Source organism: Marmota flaviventris, chromosome 13 (genome assembly GCF_047511675.1).
Source record: "Marmota flaviventris isolate mMarFla1 chromosome 13, mMarFla1.hap1, whole genome shotgun sequence".
NCBI lineage: Eukaryota > Metazoa > Chordata > Mammalia > Rodentia > Sciuridae > Marmota > Marmota flaviventris.
In genome coordinates this window covers 71433614-71456384 of record NC_092510.1, presented here as the reverse complement: position 1 = coordinate 71456384, position 22771 = coordinate 71433614, and the positions used below count along the sequence as shown (strand labels likewise).

The 22771-nt window shown below is 55.6% G+C and overlaps 1 protein-coding gene and 1 long non-coding RNA gene across 2 annotated transcripts in view; one reads left to right on the top strand and one right to left on the bottom strand.

Annotated features, from left to right (window-relative positions):
- Positions 1–1054: 1054 nt before the first annotated feature.
- Coro2a (coronin 2A) overlaps positions 1055–22771 on the top strand; it is a 61279-nt gene continuing 39562 nt past the window's right edge. Inside the window, exon 1 of the mRNA XM_027930884.2 lies at positions 1055–1139. The gene's annotated coding sequence lies outside the window, so the exon portion shown is untranslated. The remainder of the gene's footprint in view (positions 1140–22771) is intronic.
- LOC139701524 (uncharacterized) lies at positions 13560–14972 on the bottom strand. The gene is made up of 2 exons (XR_011704048.1): positions 14120–14972; positions 13560–14011 (listed from the first exon to the last, which is right to left on the bottom strand). It is a non-coding gene; the product is annotated as an uncharacterized lncRNA (long non-coding RNA).

Genomic DNA, 22771 nt, shown 5'->3' with positions numbered 1-22771 from the left:
CTGGGCAGGGGAGTGGCCTGGTGATCTGAGTTCAAAGCCTGAGCTGCAGGCCTTGGCCCTGGCTGTTTAGGATCATTGATAGCCCCACCCCCCACCCCCACCAAGTACTTGGCCATTCTAAGTCTCAATTTTCTTACCTATGAAATGGGAGTAACAATGGCTAAATAAAAAGGTTGATAGGGTCAAAAGTAACAACGTACGTAAAGTAGCATAGCTTACTTTCCTATTCATTCAACAATCACGTATTGAGTGCCTACTATGTGCCAGGCACTGTTCTAGGCCTTCAGGATGCCCTACTGCACAAGAGTTGTTCTCAAGAGAGGTGGTGTGTGATCTTAAGCTAGGTATCTCACCTCTCTGAGCCTCAGCTTCCTTATCTGTAAAACAGGTAAGAGTATCAAGCTCACAGGGGTGTATGATAGGTAACGCACATCACATGCTGGTTCAGTAAGTGTGAGGTAGTGTTATTAAAGGCAGGGCCTCCCATCTCCACCCCACCATTGCCTAACGTCCTCGGGGCTCAAAGTTGGCCAGACTGAGCAGCAGCGCCCCCTCCTGGCTACCGGGGAAAGGAGTCCTCCCTGACGCTCAGTGGCGGTCCAGCTTGGGGAGCCTGGGGGACCCTCCAGGAGCCCGGGTGCTGGGAGCGCTTCCCTGAGCCGGTCTCTGAGCACGCAGGGTACCCGGAGGGCTCTTCTGATCTAGTTCTCAACCGGCCTCCGAGGCAGACGCGGTTACTGCCTCCACTTCGCCAAGGGGGATGCTGAGGCTCCGGGAGGCCGAGTCCCTGGGCCCACGCCACCAAGCGAGGAGACAGCCAGGCGGGTCTGACGGCCCCGGCCTCCGCTGGGTCTCAGGCAGCCAGCCCCAAGCACCTCATCGTGTGCGCGCCGGGGTGCGCGCCTGCTTCGGGCGCGTGCGCACCCGGAGACCAGCCGGGGGACCCGGAGCGCGGGCCGCGGCGGGCGAGGGGCGGGGCCTGGCCGGGACCCGCCCCGCCCCGCCCACCCGGCCCCGCCCGCCGGGCTGCAGGGGAGGCGGTGGTGCTGCGCGCGGGGACTCGGCGGGTGGCGCGGAGCGCGGAGCAGGAGCCGGACGCTGCTGCCGCCGCCGCCGCCACCTGCGCGGCAGTCAGCAAGGTAGGGTGGCCAGCGCCGGTGGCCGGCCGGCCGCACCTCCGCGATCCGCGCGCTGGGGCGTCGGGCGGGACGTGCGCGATGCACCTCCGGCTGCAGCCCCGGGAGAGGGAGGGATGCTGGGTTTGGCTCGCCGCGGGGGACCCGGCGGGGCGCGGGGACCGGGCTACCAGCCCCTCCGCGTGACATTGCACAAAGCCCTGCGCCTTTCTTGGCTCAGTTTCCCCATCGAGATAGCGGACGCAACGTGGCCCTCGCCCTGGCGGGCTGTTGGGAGCGGCCGCCCCTAGGTGCGGGTCCCGACGACTTGCGGCCCGCACGGGCACGGGCTACACCGCCCGCCGCTCCCTCCCCTCCCTCCCGTGGCGAGGCGGCTCGCCCTGGGCGCGGCCAGCCGGTCCCGACAGGCCCCTGTTGTGGCCCGGGTGCCCCATTGAACCCAAGTCGTGACCCTCCCTCTCTTGGCTGGATGACGGATTGGGCCTCACTTTCTCTGCACAGGAAACAGTGGGGGGATAAGACATCCCCAGGTCCCTGTCGCGCCGGCCTGGGCATGCGGGTGGGGCGTGCGGAGTGTGTGCCAAGACTGGCTTCGTCGTCTGAGGCTGGAGGTGGCCGGAACTCAGCCACAGAGCTGCCTGACCAAACCCACGCAGACACCCACCTGCATGTAGGAAATGGGGTAGGATGGACTCCTCCATGCCCTGGCTGTCTGTCGGAGCCCAGTTCTGTCGAGGGCCACACCTGAATCCTGGTGACAGCACAGGGAGTGCCATGTCACAGTGGGATTGATGGGGAGAGCTCCTGACAGAGGGGCTGTGGTTCCAGGCTCTCTGGGTGTAGACCTCTGGCATGGGCCCAGCCCCTCTGTAATATCCCTCTGCAAGGTCTTGCTGCTCTGTTGCACACTCCTGTGGTTGGGGAGGTCACTATCTGCAAACTGAGTTGAGATCTGCTTCCCAGTCACTGTCCCTCCTGCTGGTCTTGCTAGGGGTCTAAGGACACCACCTGACCCCTCCCTCCTCACCCTGAGGCAGTGGTCGCATCCCTTAAATCTGCCCATCACCAGGATGAACAGCCCGGGGAAGAGCAGCCTCTCTGGTCAGAGGCAAAGGGAGCAAAGGCAAGAAGAGCCCTGAGGTGTCTGCTCTGGCCCCAGCAGGCTGTGTGGACCCCTCTGTGTGGACCCCTCTGAGACTGGTGCCTCCTGAAGTTCCTAGCACCTCCTGTGATCTCTTGAGAAAGCTGGAGTGAGAGGAGGAGCCTAACCCCTCTCCAGACCCTTTTATCTGAGAAATCAGAAATTTCTGGAAATGAGACTTCCGGTCTCTCCTGTCCCCTTCATGACCTGCCTGTCACCCAGGAGTCCTGAGGCCATAAAAAGGGAGGGGCGTCTGAGCAGGTGGTGAGCTCTGTGTCACCTCAGGTGTTCAGAGGCTGGACGGGGGCATATTTCCGGGGCAGTGGGATTCCAGGGCTGAAATGGAGTGATCTGACTTTGCCCTGTGGCCCGGATGGAGCTGCCCAGGACTTGGAGCTGGACCACGGATGAGTGTTATTATCCCCTCGTAAAAGCAGACTAAGTATACATGCCGTCCCAGGAGCCTTCCCCTAACCCACGGGCCTAAGTGCTACCTAAGTCTCCTGTCTTCTCTACGCAAATGTTTATCTGGGTCCTGTTTTCCTGCCCAGCTGGTTCAAGCCATTTCGTCCTGATTTTGAAGCATGGCAGATTCTGGTTGTTAAAAAGTCATTCCATACTAATTCTTTTTACTTATTTTTTATTTAGTTTATTTATTTTTGGTACTAAGGATTGGACCCAGGGACTCTCTACCACTGAGCTACATATCCAGACCTTTTTCCTTTTTATTTTGAAACAGGGTCTAACTGGATTGCCCAGATGGCCTTGAACTTGTGATCCTCCTGCCTCATCCCCCCTGAATGGCAAGGCGGGATTGCAGGTGTGCGCCACCACGCCCAGCTGTATACTAATACCTTTTAAATGTACCATGGAATATCACACCTGAAAGGGGCCTTAAGGAACCATCTCATTCAACCCCTTTATTTTAAAGATGAGTGTCCCCTGTCCCTGGAGGGGATGTCACTGGTTGAAGTTTTACAACAAACCTTCCACTTAGTCCAGGGATCCTAATTTCAAAACTAGAGTGTATCTTTTAAAACAAACAAGCAAACAAACAAACAATTTAAATTAGCAAAAGAAATATAAAAGGATAGCTGTGCCCATAAGGTTGTAGAGCCACCTGTGGCATTTGGTCTTGTGGGTTGACGGGCAGCCTGTTAGAAAAGTCCTTGAAAATGATCCTGCCTGCCCTTTGTTCCTAGGCTTCTACTTTAGGGACTTTACCCTAAAGGAAGGAACTAGAGAGAGACAGAGGTGGTGCTGTTATCTGTAAGAAGCTGTCCTGTGGTGAAGCCACTCCCCATAGATCATCTGAGGCTTCCTAAACATTTCCTTTGAAAAAGACACCTTAAAAAGTAGCAAGAGTAAAAGCTGGCCTTACCAGAGACTGGGTGGCGGAGCAGTGTCATCCAGAAGAAAGGCCATGATACTAAAGTCAGTGAGGTAGATTCCAGCGTGGGCTCTCCCTCTCCTGGGCCCGCTAACCTTGGCTCAGTCAGTCCCTGCCCCTCCCTGGACCTCGTTTCTCCCAGCTGTGCAATGGGCGTAGACCTAGCGGTGGTTGGATTTGTTTCAGCTTTGGCAACCCAGGAGTTAGACTTAGTGAAGACCTGTAGCAGGGCCTGTTACTGAAGGGAGCAGTGAGCAGGTGGCAGCCAGGGACAGCCCAGCCCCCCCTCCCCCATCGTCAAATGGATTCCCTTAGAGTGGACAGCTAGGGGTTTCAGCCTTAAACTAACTAACTCTCTCTCTCTCTCTCTCTCTCTCTCTCTCTCTCTCTCTCTCCCTCTTGGTTCCAGGAATTGAACTGAGGGGCACTTAACCACTGAGCCACATCCCCAGCCCTTTTCATTTATTTAGAGACAGGGTCTCCCTGAATTGCTAAGTTGCTGAGGCTGGCTTTGAACTTGCAATTCTCCTGCCTCAGCCTCCTGAGCCACTGGGATTGCAGGTGTGGGCCACCATGCCTGACACTTTTGCTGCTTTCTAATGGCCAGAGCTTGGGTAGAGCGGGTGCCTTTCTCAGGAAGACACGGGATAATGCAGACGCTCCCTCTGTCGTTTTCTATCTGTAGCTGGTGCAGGAAAAGCTTTGCCATCCTGCCGGGTCTGGAGGGCCAAGTGACCTCACTCCGATGGGCAAACATTTTTCAGGTGTCCCCTGTGCCGGGCCCTGAGGTGCTGTGAGAAGCCTATTGGGTTATAAACGATGTGAACCAGACAATATCTTACAAAAAAAAAAAAAAAATAGCAATTTCACTTGATTCAGCCTAAGTGGAAAAAGATATAATTAAAGATGTAATCACCGTTCCTTACTATAATTGGGAGATGCGCAGGGTGCGGCGGGGACTGGGAAGGTGTGATTATGAGCTGGGAGAAGTCGAGGAGGAGGGGCCTGGGAGCCTGCTCCAGGGATCAATGATGACATTGAGGATGGTGATGTCCACTCATGGAGCACCTCCCTGCCTGTTTCTGTCCCAAGGGCTTCCCACCACCCCTTGAGTCATTCAGGCCAATACTTATTAGGCACCTCCATTGTGCTAGGAATTTTCTAGGTGCTGGGGTTAGGGGCGAAGGTAAACAAAACAGACCAGCAAAGATCTTCCCTGAAGGAGGTTAAGATCAGACAGGGAGAAGAGGCAGCAAAGAACCATGGTTCCTAGAGCCGGGGAAATGAGACGGAGCAGGGCCGAGCGTCCACTGTGGTTTTCAACAGGGTGGTCTGGGGGCTCATTGAGAAGGTGCCCTTGGGGCGAAGGCTTGCTGGAGTGAGCTGGACTAATTTCTGGGGGAGCAGCCTGCCAGTGGAGAGAAGAGCCAGTGCCAAAGGACCATGAGCTAGGACCATGCTTGACTCGTTCAAAGAAGGGCAGATGAGACCAGAGGGAGGGAGGGAGGGAGGCCAGGTCAGAGAGGCTGTGGTTAAAGATCGCGGGAACCCCGCCCCATGTTCAGCATGGAATCCTACAGGTTTCTGAGGGAGGCACTATTTTTATCCCTCCTTTTCAGTTAAGAAAACAGGTACAGAGAGGTTAAGTAACTTGCCGAAACGGTCTCACAGAAGCTAGGGCTTTTGGTCCAGGGCAATGGGGAGCCATGGCAGGCTTTTGAATAAGGCGGGGGCATGGCCACGCTTAGTGCGATTCCTCTGAGGTTGCTGGGTTCTGGGTGTTTGCATCCCTCTAAAACTTGTGTTGGAATCCCGAGCCCAAGGTGGCAGTGCCAGGGAATGGGACCTTGGGGAGGTGTTAGGTCAAGAAGGGCCTCGTGATGGGGTTAGTGCCTTTATAAAAGAGGCCCTGGGAGACCCTCACCCCTTTGCCACGTGAAGATGGCATCCTCTGTGACCAGGAGGCAGGCCCCGGCCAGACACAGAGCCTGCCGTCTTGTCTTGACTTCAGCCTCCAGAACTCTGAGAAATGCATTTCTGTTGTTTACAAGTCACCCGTTTATGGCGTTTTGTCACAGCCCCTAATGAACGGAGGCAGGATGCAGAGAGAGGCTGTGGACATAGTCCAGCCCAGAGTGGTGAGCGTGGGCTTGGGTCGTGATCCTGGGGACAGGGGATCTGCTGCATCTGTCCTAGGGGAGCAGCTGGGGGGCCAAGGTGGGCTGGGGAGGAAGAGGGGACAGCAGGCTGGCTCAGGGCTCCTTAAATTCCTATTAACACTTCTGCTCCAAGAAGTCTTCAGATTTTAACCCACCATCCCCATGCAACGCACAGGGAATATACTATTATTTATTACTCTTCCCTCTTTAAACGGGTGTATTATGTTGTATATAAATTGTATCTCAATAAAGTTAACTTAAAGAAAGTACATTTGTTTTTTTCCGACTATCAATCCTTCATGATAATGGAGACTTTTTAGAAAAGAATAAGAAAACAGACAAAATAAATTTCCCAGATCTTTTCTCATTCCAGACAATATAAACACTGAAAGTGTTTACTTTCAGTCTTTTTTCTACTATTGTCCCCATTTTACAGATGAGTCCCCCGGCTGGGTGGCCTGTCCAGGGGCTCATTGTTGCACCCATGTCATCTGCCCCTAGTGTCCAGGATTTCCAACGCTGTGCTTTATTGACTGGAGGCGAACCCCAGAAGGTCACCTCCCCCCGTCCCACTCCCAGCATGATTCCCCAGGAAGGGAAGGTGAGGCCCGTGGAAGGCAGAGCCTTGCCCAGTACCTGTCACCTAGTCAAATCCCATAAGAAGAAATTAGGAGCTGAGCACTTGTTCAAGATTGAGTGACGGCTGCGTCCATCCTGGCCTCCAGCCCACGGTTTGCAGGTGGCTGCCCACAGGGAGTGCTGGGGACTGCAGGGCAGCCTGGATTCCCTGAGCCCCAGAGTCTTAGCCCTCAGCCAGCCCTGGGAGGTGGCCAGGTGAAGGGGAGGGAGTGTCTGGGCCTTTGCCAAGGCCACTGGCCCCTGGGAGATGTCTCCTGTACTCTGACTGTGCATTTATTTCTGGCTTCTGTGCCAGCCAACTCCTGGGGCTGCCTGTGCCAGGGATGCAGCTCAGCCCTAGTGGCCCTGGGCCAGTCTCCCCTGCCTCCCTGCACAGTGGCATCATAATGGCGGCAGCCACAGGCCGGAGTGAGATGTGAGTGCTTTGCCTGGGTGTGGCCCAGGGCGGCGCTCAGCAGACGGTCAGCTCCTGTGGCTGTTCCTGAGGCTGCCCCAGGTGTCCTGGCTGGGGGACTGAGCCCGCCGCAGACAGAGCCTCCTGCCAACCTCCCTCCACCACACCTGGCTGCACCAGGTAGGGCCCGGCCAGTGCAAGAGGAGACAGAAATGAACCTCAAGCAGAGATTTGGAGTCCAAAATTGCAGACCAGAAGGGACCCAGCGGAACAAAAGGACCCAGCCTGCTAAGGAAGGAGACCCCGCCCTGCCACCAGCCTGCTCCCTTGGCAAGTCCTGCCCCTTCTTTAGGCCTTGGTGTCCTCATCTATAACATGGTAAAGGGGAGAGTACTTCCAGCCTTACTGACGATCGTGATCTTTACCCAGTGACCCACATCGAGGTTTCTCTCTGCTCCAGAGGGTGGGTGTAGGTAAGCCGGACCTGTCCCCAGCCCTCAAGGGCTCACTGGGGAGCTGTAGTCACCGCAGGGAAACATTTAGCCTGGGGCCAGGGGGCCAGGAAGGGTCCCTGCAGAATGCGATGCCTGGGGTTGTTTGTGGGATTTGTAGTCAGACCGTATGGAGGGGAGGAAAACATGGACAGACATTGGGTAAATCACTCCACCTCCCTGACCTTCAGTCTCTTCCTCTGTAAAGTGGGGATAATGCATACCTGCTCTACCTAACTGATCGGGTTGTCGTAGGGCTTAAACCTGGATAAAGGGCATGGAAGCATTTTTATGAGCTGTAAAATGCCAGGCACCTGTTCATTGTCGTGATTTCTGAAGCCCTTGAGGATGGGGGGAGGGAAATACCAGGCCAGCATCTGGGGCGGGAGGACTTCTGATCTGTTGTGAAAGGCCTACAACCAAATGTACAGGGACAGACACCCGCCTCTGACATCACAACCTTTGATTTAAGAGCTCCAGAGTATTTCTGAGCCAGGGTGTGGCCTTGCTTGAAGGGACCAGGTTGAGATCCAGTGACAGATCACAGATCTGCTAGGGATGGGGGGCAGTGTCCATGACACCGTCCAGGCCCTGCCCTGCCTCCGAGACCCGCCTGAAGGGGGCTGTGGGGTCAGGTCAGGTGGAGGGAGGGAACACAGGTCATAGGGGACCTAAAGAGAGGTCCCAGGTGTCCGGTTAACTGGAAAAGGCAGTAAAAGAGAAGAATGTGTGTCATGAGCCTGTTTGGATTCAAATATGGGAAAAAAATATACTTATTATGCACATGTGAATATAGAAAAAAAAAATGTTCCAGTATCAAGCTGGTTATCGGCAGGTGTTTTCCTCAGTCCTGTCTATGTTTTGGAATTTTAGACACAGTAGACGTCGTATTTCTTATTTATTTATTTTTAGATGTTGATGAACCCTTATTTTATTCATTGATTGGTATGCGGTACCCAGAATCGAACCCAGGGCCTCACACATGCCAGGCCAGTGCTCTGCCGCTGAGCCACAGCCCTGATGAAGAATTGGGCACGATGTATACGCGCAGCATAGGTCACAGCCAGCTGAAGGGCAGGTGGCGTGGTGCTCGGGCCGGCCTGGCCTGACATCGCCAGGCTGGAGGTGAAGGAGGTGGGAGGACCTGGGTGAGCCCCGGATGGCATCCTCAGAACACTGGGAGCAGAGCCCGAGTGGCTTGATGAAGGAGCCCCCTGGAGGAGAGGTCTCTGGGGTCTCGGGCTGGGTCCAGGGCTCTTCTCACAACAAGGTCCGGGTTTAGGTGGGCTGCATCCAGAGCGTCGTCAGCAGAACGCCCGGGCCCTCGGCATCCATAAGAGCAAGAAGGCAGGTGTCCTGCTGGAGTTGGACTGGGCAGACCCAGGTGGGCACCAGCCTGGGCAGGGGCCTGAGCCTCTGGTCTCTGCAGAGGAAGTAAAGAGACTAAGCGGCCGCCACCGTTCATTGAAGGTTGGGTTCCATCCATTATTTTATAATCCATTAAGCAGGAAAAAAGAGAGAATTTTAAGTCACATCCCAATTTTCAGAAATGCCAAGATGGAAAAACTGTGTTTTGGAATCACATGACACGTGGTAGGTCCCACCTAGACGCTGAGGTGGATTCCCACACTTTATCCTCACAGCAGCCTCCTAGTTAGAGATTCTTGTTCTCTTTTTACAAGTGTGAAAGCAGGGGCCCAGAGAGGTTAAGTGACTTTCAAAGGGCTACACAGCCCTCAAGAGGCCAGGCTGGGATTTGAACCTGTTCTCACTAGATTCCACCTCTTCTTCCTCATCCCACCTCACCCCGAGCTCCCCCACACACACACCAAATGCTTGACTTTCGGCCCTTGGAAAAAGAGATGCTCACACGGCAGAGGAGGCCGTTCCAGTTCAGATATGCTCTGGTGGCCTGGAGGGCAAGTGGCAGGTGCAGGAGCCTGAGGAGGGTGGGAGATAACATCAGGCAGGAAGGAGCCCAGGGCTCCTAGGCCCTCACCAGCTTCTGTTCTGAGCAGTCCCAGGAGTGGCTTGGCCTCTGGCCCACCCTGGAGGAAGGCCACAGGGATCCACCCCACACATCCATCCTGGAACCTTGCCCCCACCGGCCCATTCATTCAATCCCCAAAACGCTATTTTTCAATTTGGCTTTTTGAATAGGACCTTTGTTCCTGTATTGATCACTTTCTGCATGTGAAGTGCACGCCCCAGTGCTAGGGGTACAGAGCAGAGCAGAGCAGAGCAGACGCTGCCTTCACGGGCTCACAGGCCAGAGGGGACTTGGATAGGAATTGTCTAGTCCTACAAACCCTGGGGCAGAGAGGGAGTGAAGATCGCAAAGTAGATGCTTAGCCCAGGGTCAGAAGAGAAGGCTGCGCTGATGAAGGAAGTGTTGAGCTGAGCTCTGAAGGATGAGTAGGGAGTGAGCAGGTGAGGCTGGGGGATGGGGCATTTGATAGAATAAATAGCCTGTGCAAAGGCCCTGGGGCTGGGGGAAGGGGACCTTTGAGGAATTAAAAGCATCATGTGTCTGTAGCTCAGATCCCTGGCAACAGGCCAGGCTGGAGAAGTAGAGCCATGGCCAGGAAGTGGTTTGCTCAGATTTTCATATTTTGAAAAGATCTGGGGCAAGAGGCTTGATGACTAAGACCCAGTGACCAAATAAGACGCAGTGGTCCCAGCCGTGGGGGTGGAGCTAGGTGGACGGGCTGAGAGAGCTGGAGGATAGGGTTAGTGATGGGCCGGGTTCGGGTACAAGGTGAAAAGGCCACGGGGCAACCCCTGGATCCTGGCTGGTCCGCAGTGCCCTTCACAAGCCTGAGTGGGCACCCCAGGACCCCTAAACTACAGGGGTGCTAAGTCCTGTAGGGTCCACTGACCACCCAGATCTCAGGCCCCCAAGCAGAACCCTGCAGAGTATAAGGAAGGGTCACTTCCTACACCTCAGATGTCACTGGGAACTGAGGACAGACAAGCGGCAGCCCAAGAGCTGGGTTTGACTAGTCCCCATTTTGCAGATGAGGAAGCAGAGGCTCCTCAGAGAGCCAGAGGGAGAGGCACAGAGCCGGCCAGGGCCCAGGGGGCTGCCTGCTTTTGCATCCAGAATGGGTTTTTTGTTTGTTTGTTTGTACCAGAGATTGAATCCAGGGGCATTTAACCACTGGGCCACATCCCATGTCCCCTGCCTCACTGAGTTGCTGAGGGCCTCACTGAGTTGCTGAGGCTGGCTTTGAACTCTGCCATCCTCCTGCCTCAGCCTTCCAAGTTGCTGGGATTACAAAATGCACCACTGCTCGCAGCCCAGCATTGCCCAGCCAGGTGACCGTGGACAAGTAGCACCGTTCTGGGGTCCTTGCCCTTCCTGTGAAGTGACAGGTAGACGGGTGGGTGTCTCCCATCTATTGCAGCTTGAACATTCCCACTGTCTATTCCTGGGGCTCCCAGGGTGAGGTATGCTGTCTAGGGGGCAGGCACCATGTGACCCCCACAAACAAGGAAAGAACTCCGTGTCTCAGGTTGGTCAGGTGTGGACACACTGACTGTCACTGTCCCTGTGAAGGTGTCAGGCAGCCATATCTCATGTGGTCCAGAAGTCTCTGGGGAGAGAGGAAGGTGACAAGGACTCCCTGCCCCCATCCTGGGTTAATTCATCCAGGTGAATCCAGACTAACTGACCCAGGTTGGACCCACAGATTAACTGACCACTCCTCACTATCCCTCACAAAGTGGACGAGGGTTTCTGAAAGATTCCTGCTGAAAACCTGTGGGTTGGTCGTCCCGATCGTGTGGCACCTGAGGACAGGCATCCTCGAGAGTGGACCCTGGTCTTCACTGGCCACCAGACAGGAGAAAGGTCTGATGAGAAGCCAACCCGAGATTTCGCTTTTGGTGGGGGGGTTGGGGGGACGCTCTTTGACATACAGGTTGACAGTCCTCTGGATAATGGTGAGGTCTCACTTGTGTCTTGAGACTACTGATGGCGTCACTGGTAGATAATATGGAATATTGTGGGGGCGGGGGCTGGCAAGCCCGATTCATTTTCCCTTTGGAAGGAGCAAATGATCAGAGGCGTTCAGTCAGAGCTCCCTGCTCTCGGCTCCTGGTTTCTTCTTTGAGGGTGGCCCGGCTCGGTTCTGCTGGGGTAGGGCTTCGCCTTTCTGCCCGTGTCCAGCGGAGGACTGTGAAGCAGAGGAAGAGACCTGGGGTCTGCCCTCTCTCCTGACCCTCCAGAGCCCCACCTTTCCAGCCCAAGCCACCCTCTGGGGAAGTGGTTGACCTTTCTAAGGCCTGAACCTGGGGAGGGCCCCAACCTCACAGTTCCAAGGCCTTTCTTCTTCTCCTGGCCACCCTTGGAATTTGGCCCTCCACAAACAAGCTTCCACTCTTACAGCAACACAGATAAGGAGCAAAATATTTGGTACCGTATCCAGGCACAGGATGAAAGGAAACTGTGTTCTGTGTCTCAGAGGCCCCCGGACGCCCAGGCTGGAGACCTGGGTCTTGTCCCTGGTTCTGTCCTGGGCACGCTCACTCCACCGCCTCTCGGGGGCTGGAGAGCTACTGTTCTGAAGGGTGGCAGCTGCTGTCCTTTTGGGAACCGGCTCTGCTGAGTGGTCCTCAGCCCAGAGGGCTTGAGTGTGCTCTGGGATCTGGATGAGGTGGGCATAGCTTGGCGCACTGTGGGAAGGCAGCCAGACGGGGAGGAGAGGGAAACTGAGTCCCACGAGAAATACCCCATCCTCGGGCAGAGCCATGCCCGGAACCCAAGGTCAGGGTCAGTGTGCAAAAGGCTGTTACGGGGCAGAAGCTGAGAGATGAGGCAGTGGGGAGATCGGAAGGGGAAGCAGTTCAGCACTTGGGCCCTTCTTCCCCAAAAGGGGTGGGTTCCCATCACTAGCCCAACTCTGACTGTTAAGATAGAAAGGTATAAAAACGGGGGCAAGGTGCCCACCTGGGTCCCTGACCCTGGGCAACTCCTGGATATTGTATCTGGTTTTTGCTCCCAGGTAAGAGTTTGAGAGAGAGGATAAGAGAGTCTGAGGGAAAATTAGATTCAGTAAGAATTGGGCTTCAGCAGTGGGGTCAGCACTGATCGCTGGAGGTGGGCATGGGCTTTCTCTGTTTTCCTCTAGTTAAGGGGGAGTTGGTGCCTCTGGGGGTGGATGACCCCCACCCCCAATCTTCAGCTGCTTTGATGGGAAATAATTGACCATAGACCCTGCTGCAGTCTAAGCCCTGCTCAGAGCCCACGGTCATTTTGCTCAATGTTCCTGCAACCTGGGCGCACAGTGAGGAGTTTCAGGCAGGCCCAGCTCACCGTGGGTACCCAGGAGAAGTCACCGTTATGTCCTTGTTTTGAGTTTTGTTATTTAACAGGTATGCAGTTGGAGCTTACCCTGTGCCGGGCAGGGTTCCAGCGCTCGAAGGTGTTAACTCATTCACTGTCACCATCCCCTGGTGTGCAGATGAGAAAACCCAAGGTCTCTGCAGATGTGTGCAGGTTACTGGTTGGAGCCCAGCAGGGGGGCCTCCCAACTAGGGGGTTTATGACATACTCTGTCATAAATCAAACCAGCATTTTGGCCTGCGTGGTCCCTGCAGCCACAGGAGGAGGGGCACAGGCAGGATACTCACTCCCATTCTATTGCTTGGGGGTAGGGGGTCCCGAAAGGGGTGCTGACGTGTGCAGGGTCACACAGTAAGTTGGGGTGGAGGTGACTGGAGCTGAACCCCTTCCTTCACCCAGAGGGAAGTCGGTGGGAAGGGCCACCCCTCTGCCTGGGCCTGGGGGAAGGTCACCTCAGGGGCAGGCTCCTCATCTCCCCAGAGTACTCAGGTGGGGGAGTAAGCAATCAGGGGCCCCGTCTCTAAATAAAATATAGAAAAGGGTGGGTGATGTGGCTTAGTGGTTAAGCACCCCTGGGTTAAATCCCTGGTACCAAAATGAAATAAAATACTCAGAGTCAGACCCAGTGGCGCACACCTGTAACCCCAGCTACTCAGGAAGCTGAGGCAGGAGGATCGCAAGTGTGAGGCCAGCCTGGGCAACTTAGTATAGACCCTGTCTCAAAATAAATAGAGCCGGAGATGTAGTAGTTCAGTGGTAAAAGTGCTTGCCTAGCATGTGTGAGACCCTGCGTTCAATTCCCAGGGCCATAAAAACGTGAATAAAAAGACACCCAGATCCTTCATTGGCCTGGGACCCACTGCTTGCTACCATTTATTGAGAATTTGCTACATGGCAGGGCTGAGGCTCTGTGAGGTCCTTGGTGCATCACAACCGCGGCTGAGAGGCAGAGCCCAGACCTCCAGGCCAGTCTGGATCCGTAGCCAGATCTCTCTGCCTCTGCAGCGCAGGTCTTAGGCACCTGCCTACTGTCCACCCGGGGGATGCCCAGCGGTGGCTGGAGGGGCTGCAGAGCCCCCGGGGAGGAGGACTGGACACCCAGTTCTTGAGTGCAGGCTGTGAGCAGGCCGTTTAGCTATGGAGGGGAATATTTGAAAGACAGCGAGCCGAGAATCAGCCTGAGAGCTCCCGAGTCAGCAGGTGGTTGTGTGTTCCTGAGCATCTGGAGTCTGGACTGTGGGCCCCAGCTGATTACAGGATGCACAACCTCAGAAAAGTGACTGCGCTACTCTGAGATGAGGCCTGGAGCTGCATCTGTGAAATGGGGTGTCGTGAGGGGTAAACTGAGCCGTGAACAGGAGGGACTTTGCTAATCAGACGCAGGGCTGGACAGCGGTGGCTTTCGGGATGTGGTCCTGGTACCTGCTGCTTGGTGGACACCTGGGAACTTGCTAGAAATCCGGATGCTCAGGCCCCGCCCCGACCTGCTGAATCAGAAGCTGTAGGTGGGGTCTGATGAGCCAGGTGGTAATCAGCCATCCCCGGGTCTCTGGTGTTACCCGATGCTGTGAAGCGTTAGCAGACGTATAATGAGAAGCTGGCTCTGTCCCAGCAGACAGGGCCACAGACACCTCTCCTGTGCTCTTCTCATCCTCATAAGCCCTGGCGTCCAGCACTTACAATTTTAGGAGAATCCTCGTGGGCCGTTGCCCTCCCTGGCCTGCAGGCTCAGCCTGAGCAAGAGATTTTGGGGGGCTGGGAAGGCTGGCGACCGGAGGAGTTCCTTCCTCCCCTCCTTCCTACCAGCTGCCGCAGCCCCTCCCCAGGGAATTGATTAAGTTGAGCAGCGGCATTTATCTCCATGGTAATAAGCAGGTGAAAGAAGCAGAAGAGAATTTCCCATCATCCTCCTGTGTGGGCTGGGCTGGGCTGGGAGGTGGGTGTTGCCCGGCATCTGCAGGAGCCTGCAGGCCCTGGGTCCTCCTGTCTGGGGACTCCAGTAATGGGCAGGCACACGCCTTCCCTCCAGAGGCCAACCAAGGAAGCCTTCGGAGTCCTCCTCCTCCTCCTCACTCTGCTCCAGAGCACCTCTAGCCAATCAGAGCCAGGCACAAAACAAAACCCACTGTAATCTCCTCCTTGATCCCAGCCCAAAGCCCAAGAGAGAGAATCCTTCCCAGGCTTGTTAATGGCAAGGGCTGAACTCATTTCAGCGCCGACCACGTTATGCCCCAGTTACCAACTCTGATGACCTCAGTTGTCTCAAGTGTCAACTCCTCGGCTGGCATTAGAGCCCTCGCCCAGCCCCTGTCCAGCGGTGGCTCCCGGCCCTGGCCCTGACACCACTTCCCACCCTCACCCCACGCACTGCAAGCCCCGGGCCATCTCTGCACACCGCGGATGGCCAGACGCCCGGGCTGCACGACTGGGCTCAGGCTTCCTCAAATGCGCCCTCCCAGAAGGGCCCTCAGACCCAGCTTCCCTCCCCTGCTGCAGCTCAGCTCTGGGTGGCTCGCCCTGTTCGCCCTGCACGGAGCTTGCTGGCTCCCCACTGACCTGTCTGTGCACTGAAGACCCTTAAAATGACCCTGTCTGGGTTGTCCTTGTGTCTGCCCCACAGTGCCCACCATGGTGCCAGACTCAGGGGGCTCCGGTGAGCCCGGTGGGACTGACTCTGGGCTGACAGTCCCTGAAACAGGCAGATGGTGGGTCCACAGGGCTGTGGCCAGTGGCCTCCCCAGGCTGGGGTTTCGAGGGCCTTGGCCCTGCCCGCTGCTCCCTCTCTGGGCCTCAGTGCCCCTCCCTGTTCAAAGACAGCTCTGGGCATTCTGTACCAGGGAGTGGACCGCGAGCAGGAAGTGCAGCCTCCAGGTTTTCAGCTTCCTGCTGGAGTCCTGGGAACCCCCTGCCACCCGCCATCCGTGACCCTTGTTGCTCGAAACTCCCAGATAAGGAGCTTGTGGGGCAATAAACCTGGAGTTTTGGTCAGAGCTTCATTTGGGGAATAAACAGGAAGAAGTTCTGTGCTGTGTCTCCAGAAGGTCCAGACAGCAAGGGGACCATCCCTCCAAGGACAGGAACAGCTGACAGGCGGACAGCTCTGCCGCTCCGGGGGTCTCGGGAGTGTCTGGCACCTGCAGGCTGCAGAGCCCCCAGCACATCTTCATCCTAACAGGTGGGCAGGGGTATGGCCCATGTATGGATGGAAAACCAGAGAGGGTGTGAAATGTGCCCAAGTCACAGAGCAAATTGGTGCCAGAATTAGGACACTTCAAGCTGCCCGGCTGGCTTGCTGTGAGGACAGCTCCAGCCCCTGGTTTTCAGTGCCCAGGGGAGGGTCTAGGAGAGGGGGTGGTGTGAGAGAGAGCTCCAGCCGGGAGGCAAGCTGGCTGCCTCCGGATTCCCAGGAACGAGGGGGGACCATTGGGGCAGACTGTCCTCTGGCTGGGTGGGCAGGTGGAGGACAAAGAGGAAACCCAGGAGCCGAGAAGGAAGGGGGAGGGGAGCGTCCTTCCACGGAGGGCTCAGGCATACGAGGTGTTTTGCCCCCCTAATCTCATTGACCCTTGCAGACCCCCCCCCCGCCCCGGGGTGTAGACATCAGGACTCCTTTTAAGATGCACGCGCTCAGCTGCGGGGACCAATGGGGGGTGCAGGACTCGAACCCAGGGCTTCGCTCTCCCTGCCCTGGGCCACATCCCTGAATCTGAGGGTGGGGCCTTCTAGGCTGGAGAGGCCCCCTGGAGGTGGGCGGAGGAAGGGGCAGCGGCGGAGCCCAGCTAAGTGCCAACCAAGGACTTGCCCTGCGTGGTTCCAGGCAGGGAAGGAGCGGAGCAGAGATGGTGCCTGGGAAGCCTGACGCTGGGGGGTGTGAGGAGACGCAGACGGGAGGTGGGGGCGGCCGGGCCTCCAACCCAGGTCCAGCCGAGAGCTTTATTCTGAACCTGGGCAAAGGACAAGACAGGAGGCCTGGGGACAGTGGGGGAGAAAGAGCAGCCACTCAGACCCCTGCCTGAGGGGAGGTAGGGAGCAGGGGCCAGCTGGCGGGGGAGCAGACCGTCCCGGAGGTGCCAGCCCCGGCTGCTGGCCCTGGACAGTGTCAGATGTCAGGAGGAGGCCTAATCTCATCAGGGAGAAAGAGCCTCTGCCTGGCTGCCGCATCTGTGCTTCCTGTGGCCTGCAGGAGGCCTGGGCTGGACCCGGGGGGCGGGTGGGGGAGCCGGAGCTGGGCAGAGGCCTGCGAGGCCTGGAGACCGGACTCTTGTCCTTTGCTGGCCGCAGATGGCTCTGCCTGCACTGTGACGTTTGAGGCAGTCAGGGTCCTGGGCAGCTGTGCCTGGCCCCTGCCTGGGCTGTGCTGTAGGAGAAGCCAGAGGGCTTCCCACCCCTCACCCCCTGGTCCTCATCCACCAGGACCAAGGCACACAGAGCAGCCTGGCCCTCTGAATTCCTCTTTTTTTGGTACTGGGGATTGGACCTGGGGTGCTTAGCCACTGAGCCACATCCCCAGTCCTTTTTATTTTTATTTTGAGACAGGGTCTGATAAGGGTCTCGCTGAGTTACTAAGGCTGGCTTTGAACTCAAGATCCTCCTGCCTCAGCCTCCTGGGCTGCTGGGATTACAGGTGCGCACCATGGTGTGCCTAGCTTGGCCCTCTAAGTTCTTGACCCACATGGGTCTGTCCCTCACCCAGTAGCAAGCCCTGGGGGCCACGTGGGGTGAACCACTTTGCACTTTCTGACTTGGGATTTTTTTACTCTGACCCCCAAAATGTTGGGCCACCAGCACATAACTGTACCGGTCATGTCCTAAATCCAATCTGAGCGTCCTGTAACCACTAGGACCACAAACAGCCTTGCTAGCTAACGTGTTGAGCACTAAGTATGTGCCAAGCCTCCCTCCCTTGCTTAATCTTTAGGACAGCCTAGGGGAAAGTGGGGTCCTGACTCTGAACCGCTCACCTTCACGTTCCAGCTGTGTGATGGTGGGCAAGCTCCTTAACCTCTCTGTGCCCTAGTTTCCTCATCTGTAAAAAAATGGAATGGTATCGTATTTGTGGGGCTGCTGTGAGGGTTGAGTTCACACGTGGAACCTTCTTAACACGTGTAAGTGAGAAAAGTGGCGTTCGTTCTCTGTAGTTTATCACCATACCTGAGGCTCCTGGTAAGGAAACAGGCATTAAGTAACTCACCGAATGTCGCAGAGACAGGAAGTGACCCAGCGGTGCTGTCCAGCAGAACTTGCTGCAGTGAGGACCGTAGTCGTGCTGTACCCCGTGACCACATGGGGCTGCTGGGTGCTGGGAAACGTGGCTGATGTGACCAAGTCGCTGCAGTCGGCCTCTCGTGGAATTTTAATTAGTTTTCACTTTGGTGGGCACGTGTGTCTAGAACCTTCTGTGTTGGGCGGAGCAGGCTGGAGCCAGTGTGCAAACCCTTGCAGTCAGGCTGTGGCGCCCGGGCCACCTTGGGGTCCCTGCCTCTTCCTTGCTTCAGTCTTTTCCACAGAGACACACACACAAGATCAGAGGGACCATCCCCGGCCACACCGTGTGCCTGCCACGCGCTCCCCGAGCCAGGCACCCAGGACCTCGGGGAGGCCGGCTGCTGACTAAGAGAGCCTCGTGCTGCTGTCCCACCCGGGGGGGGACAGTTCCTTAGGATCATCAGTGTCCACAGGATCATCAGGATCTGTTGAGGGACCCACATCTTTAAAACACCTGTTGCTGTGGTGACATCTGCCTCACATCACGTTGGCCATTCCGAGCGTGCAGCTCAGTGACATCAGGGACATTCACGTTGTGCAGCTGTCACCACCACCCTCCAGAATTTTCCCATCTTGTAAAACAGAAGCTCTGAACCATTTAGCCATAACTCCATTCGCCCCCGCCCCCAGTACCCCGGCCACCACTCCACTGTCTGTCCCTGTGACTTTGACTACCTCATGGAAGTGGGATTCGGTAGTGCTGGTCTTTTTGTGACTGGTTTATTGCACTTGGCATGATGTCCTCAGGGTCTGTCCATCTTGTGGCATGTTGTGGAATTTCCTTCCTTTTCACAGCTGATTAATATTCCACTGTATGTCTGTACTAGCTCTTGCTTAATTACCCTTTCACCCCTTGATGGACACCTGTTGGCTTCCTCTTTTTAGGTAGTACAATAATTCTGTTATGAACAGGGTATACTGACAGCTCTTCAAAACCCTTCTTTCTGTGGGGCATGGTGTTGCAGGCCTGTAATATTAGCGAGTCAGGAGGCTGAGGGAGGAGAATCACAAGTTTGAGGCCAGCCTCAATAACTTAGTGAGACCCTGTCTCAAAGAATTAAAAGGGTGGGGTGGTAAAGCACCCCTGGGTTCAATCTCCAGGACTTAAAAAAAAAAAAACCACCCAGAAGGGGAATTGCTGGCTCCTATGGTAATGTTATTCTTAGTTGTTTTGAGGAACCAGCAGCCTACTTCCCACAGTGGCTCTGCTGTTTCCGGTTCCCACCAACAGTGCCCAAGGGTTCCAGTTTCTCCACATCTTCATCAAAGATATGCACGTGACTTTGTGCTTTTTTGACAGCAGCTGTCCTAATGGGTGTGAGTGGCCACATCTCATTGTGTTTTGATTTGCTTCTCTCTGATGATTAGTGACCTTGAGCTTATTTCATGCTTAGTGGTCATTAGTGCATCTATCTTCTCTGGAGAAATATCTCTTCCAGTCCTTTGCCCTTTTCAGATTGTTGGGTTTTTGTTGTTGAGTGTTAGGAGTGCTGTGTCTAGTCTGCATATTAATACCTTACCAGAAATGCCATTTGCAGGCCAGGGGTGGTGGCGCACGCCTGTAATCCCAGCGGCTCAGGAGGCTGAGGCAGGAGGATGGCAGGTTTGAAGCCAGCCTCAGTAACTTAGTGAGGCCTTCAGCAACTCAGCAAGACCCTGTCTCTAAATAAAAAGTAAAAAGGGGCTGGGGATGTGGCTCTGTGGTTAAATACCCCCGGGTTCAATCCCCAGTACCAAAAAAGAAAAAGGAAAAAAAAAACCAACATTATTTGCAGATATTTCCTCCCATTCTATCGGATGCTAATTTACCCTTTTATAACATCCTTGATGCACAGAAGTTTCTAATTCACACGAAGTCCAATTTGTCTGCTTCTGCTGTTGTATGCTGCCTGTGCCTAAGTGTCCTATCTAGGAGATGACTGCCGAATCCAGTGTCCTGAAGTTTCTGTTCTTCCAGTGCCGAGGGTCCAGCCCAGGGCTTGGCACATGCCCGGCAAACGCCCAGCCTCTGAGCATACCCCAGTCCGTCACCAAGCTTTTGCCCTGTTTTTAAGAGTTTTATAGGCTTAGCTCTTTGGCCCATTTTGAAGTAATGTTATTAACCAGAATTTGATGGAAAGGATTCTTTTTTTTTTTTTTTTTGATGCTGGTGCTGGAACCCAGGGCTTGCACAGGCAGGGCAGCCCCTATCCCTGAGCTACGGCCCAGCCCGATGGGTGGGATTTCCTGAGTTGGCCGACCGCATCCTTGTGCTTAGAGCCGTTTCTCTGTGTCCTGTGTGTGTGGTCACAGCAGAGACTTCATCAGTGGGGCTTCGCCCTCTGGGGCACATCCCGTGAGCTCACCTCTTCCAGCGATGCTAAGGTTGGCTGTTGGGTTCAGGTGTTCCCAGCCCGACCCACCCATTACACTGCAGCTCAGAGATGACCCCAGAGGGGTCAGCGCCCCAGGAGGGTCCCGCCCCCCCCGGGCTGTGGGGACTTCTAAGGGGTGGCCCCGTGATGATGCCCGAGGGGGACCCCCCTTAAGAGCCACCCCATTGCTCCATTAGAAGTTTATGTTCCTTTAGCCTAATGCACTTGGGATCCCCCGGAAGCTGCAGGAGTGCTGGCTCTGGCCCCACAGCCAGCGTTGCCGTTTAAATGATTCTGATGTGCAAATCTGGCAAACCACCCAAGGCCCCAGTCCTCCAGGTCCCACCATCCCCTCTCTCCCTGCACTTGGCCATTTCCCCGAGAGGGGTCAACAGGTGGACAGCAGTGACAGAATTGATCATCTGACCCTCCAGACCTGCCCCCAGCCTAGGGCGTGACACAGAATGAGGACCCTGGAGGCTTGATGATTGGATCCACCCTGTGCGAACCTGCTTGAGCATTTAGGGTTTGGAATGCTCTGATCTGTGGTTCAGGATGTTGGTTTCCGTTTTGTCTGGTTTCACAGGCTGGGGTTGGACTCAGGGCTTGGTGCATGCGAGGCCAGCCCTCCACCACATCCCAGCCCTTTTTATTTTAGGACAGGGTCTCACTAAGTTGCACAGGCTGGCTTTGAACTTGTGACCCTCCTGCCCCAACCTCCCAAGTAAAGGGATTGCAGACGTGGGCCACCACGCCCAGCTAGGAAACCAATTCTAGAACTTTCTCTTTCATTGGCAAGGCTTTCAAAGTCAGGGCTCTTGGGGACGTAACAGGGTGGTTACATGTGGTGGAGTGACCAACTCGTCTCTGTCGTCCTGCAATGTCCTGTGCTCCAGGAACCCTCCACAACCCCAGGTGACAGGGACAGGGTCGGCCTCCTTGTTCACTTTGAAGGAAGGAGGGAGACTAGCCCTGTGGACTGGGACCCTCGTTTCTAGCTCCCTGGTTTTACTGTGTCACTTTAGACCTGTTACTGGCCTCTGGGTGGCCAAAATAAAGACACTCTGTGCCCAGGATTTATGGTTGACACCAGAGCCTGGCCCCAGGTTGGCAGAGACCACTGTGGATGAAGCCCTCACCCAGGAGAGGCAGCCGAGACGGGCGTCCGTTCTGCTGGGGAGACAGGAAGGCTCCGTGAGAAGCTGGGGGAGGCAGAGGCCTGGGCGCCCAGCAGGACAGCCTTGACTCCCAAGGGCGGGCAACCCGAGCCGGCCACCTTGCCCACGTCTGAGTAGTCAGAGCCCCTTTCTGAATCCTATTTTCATTTTTGGTGCTGGGGATTGAGCCCAAGGCACTTTACCACTGAGCTACATCCCAGCCTTTCCTTTTTCAGACAGGGTCTCACTAAATTGCCAAGGGTTTTTAAGCAAAACTAAGGCTGGCCTTGAATTTGCGATCCTCCTGTCTCAGCCTCCCGAATCGCTGGGATTAGAGGCGTGTGCCACACCACCCAGCTCTGTTCAGAATTCTGGAGGAGTGAGAGAGGAGCGTCGCCATCGAGTTTTGGGGGAAGGAGATTTGCCATCAAGTTTGGGGTGAAGGTCAGGATCAGGATGACTCTAGGAGGGGTGATATTCAGCCAACGACCGAGACAAGGTGAGGGGCCTGTGTAATCAGGCGTTCACTCTATTAATTCATGGTCTCTGCTGACCTCTCTCAAGCCGAGGTCTAAAACCACAGGATTTCGTGTTTAGAGTTGGGTCCCCTCCCCAAGATATCTCATTGTGGACCCACACATATTCCAGAAGCTGAGAAAATCCAAAATGTGAAACACTTGGGTTCTCCAGTGCTTTGCATAAGGGACGGCCCAACTTTTTTTTTTTTTTGAAGCCTCGGGGTAACATGGTTCTAACCCCCCTCTATTACCTGGCCTGTGACCTAACAGTGGGGCTCAGAACCTCCCAGGAGGCGCTCGCAGGGAGATTCTTTGGGGCCTACACCGTCAAAGCTGAAGGGTGGGGGGGTACTTCAGATATTAGAAGTGCCACCGCAAATTGACCAAGGGACAATGGTAGCCGGCAGTTCCAGATTCCTACCCAGCCCACAAGTTCAAAGACCAAATCAGGTAATTTCATTGTCGCCCGAGGCCCTGAACTGGCGGCTAATGAATAATCTGCTCTGCTGGTTTGTGCCACACCCAGTGTGGGTTAGTTTCCGCCATCCTGTCACTAACCCTTGTCCTGCAGTAATGTCAGGCCTGGGTGGGGAAGAGGCGCCTTTGGGAACAGGCAGGAAAACCTGTCCCCTCCTGTCCCTCACACACACCCACCGCCACCAACACACGGTGTCAGAGGAGCACGTGGCTCAAACCAGCCTGATTTCCATCCCCTGCACCTCAGTTCTCCCATTGTCACGTGGGAACAACCATGGAGAGTCATAAAGTATGGGACAGGCC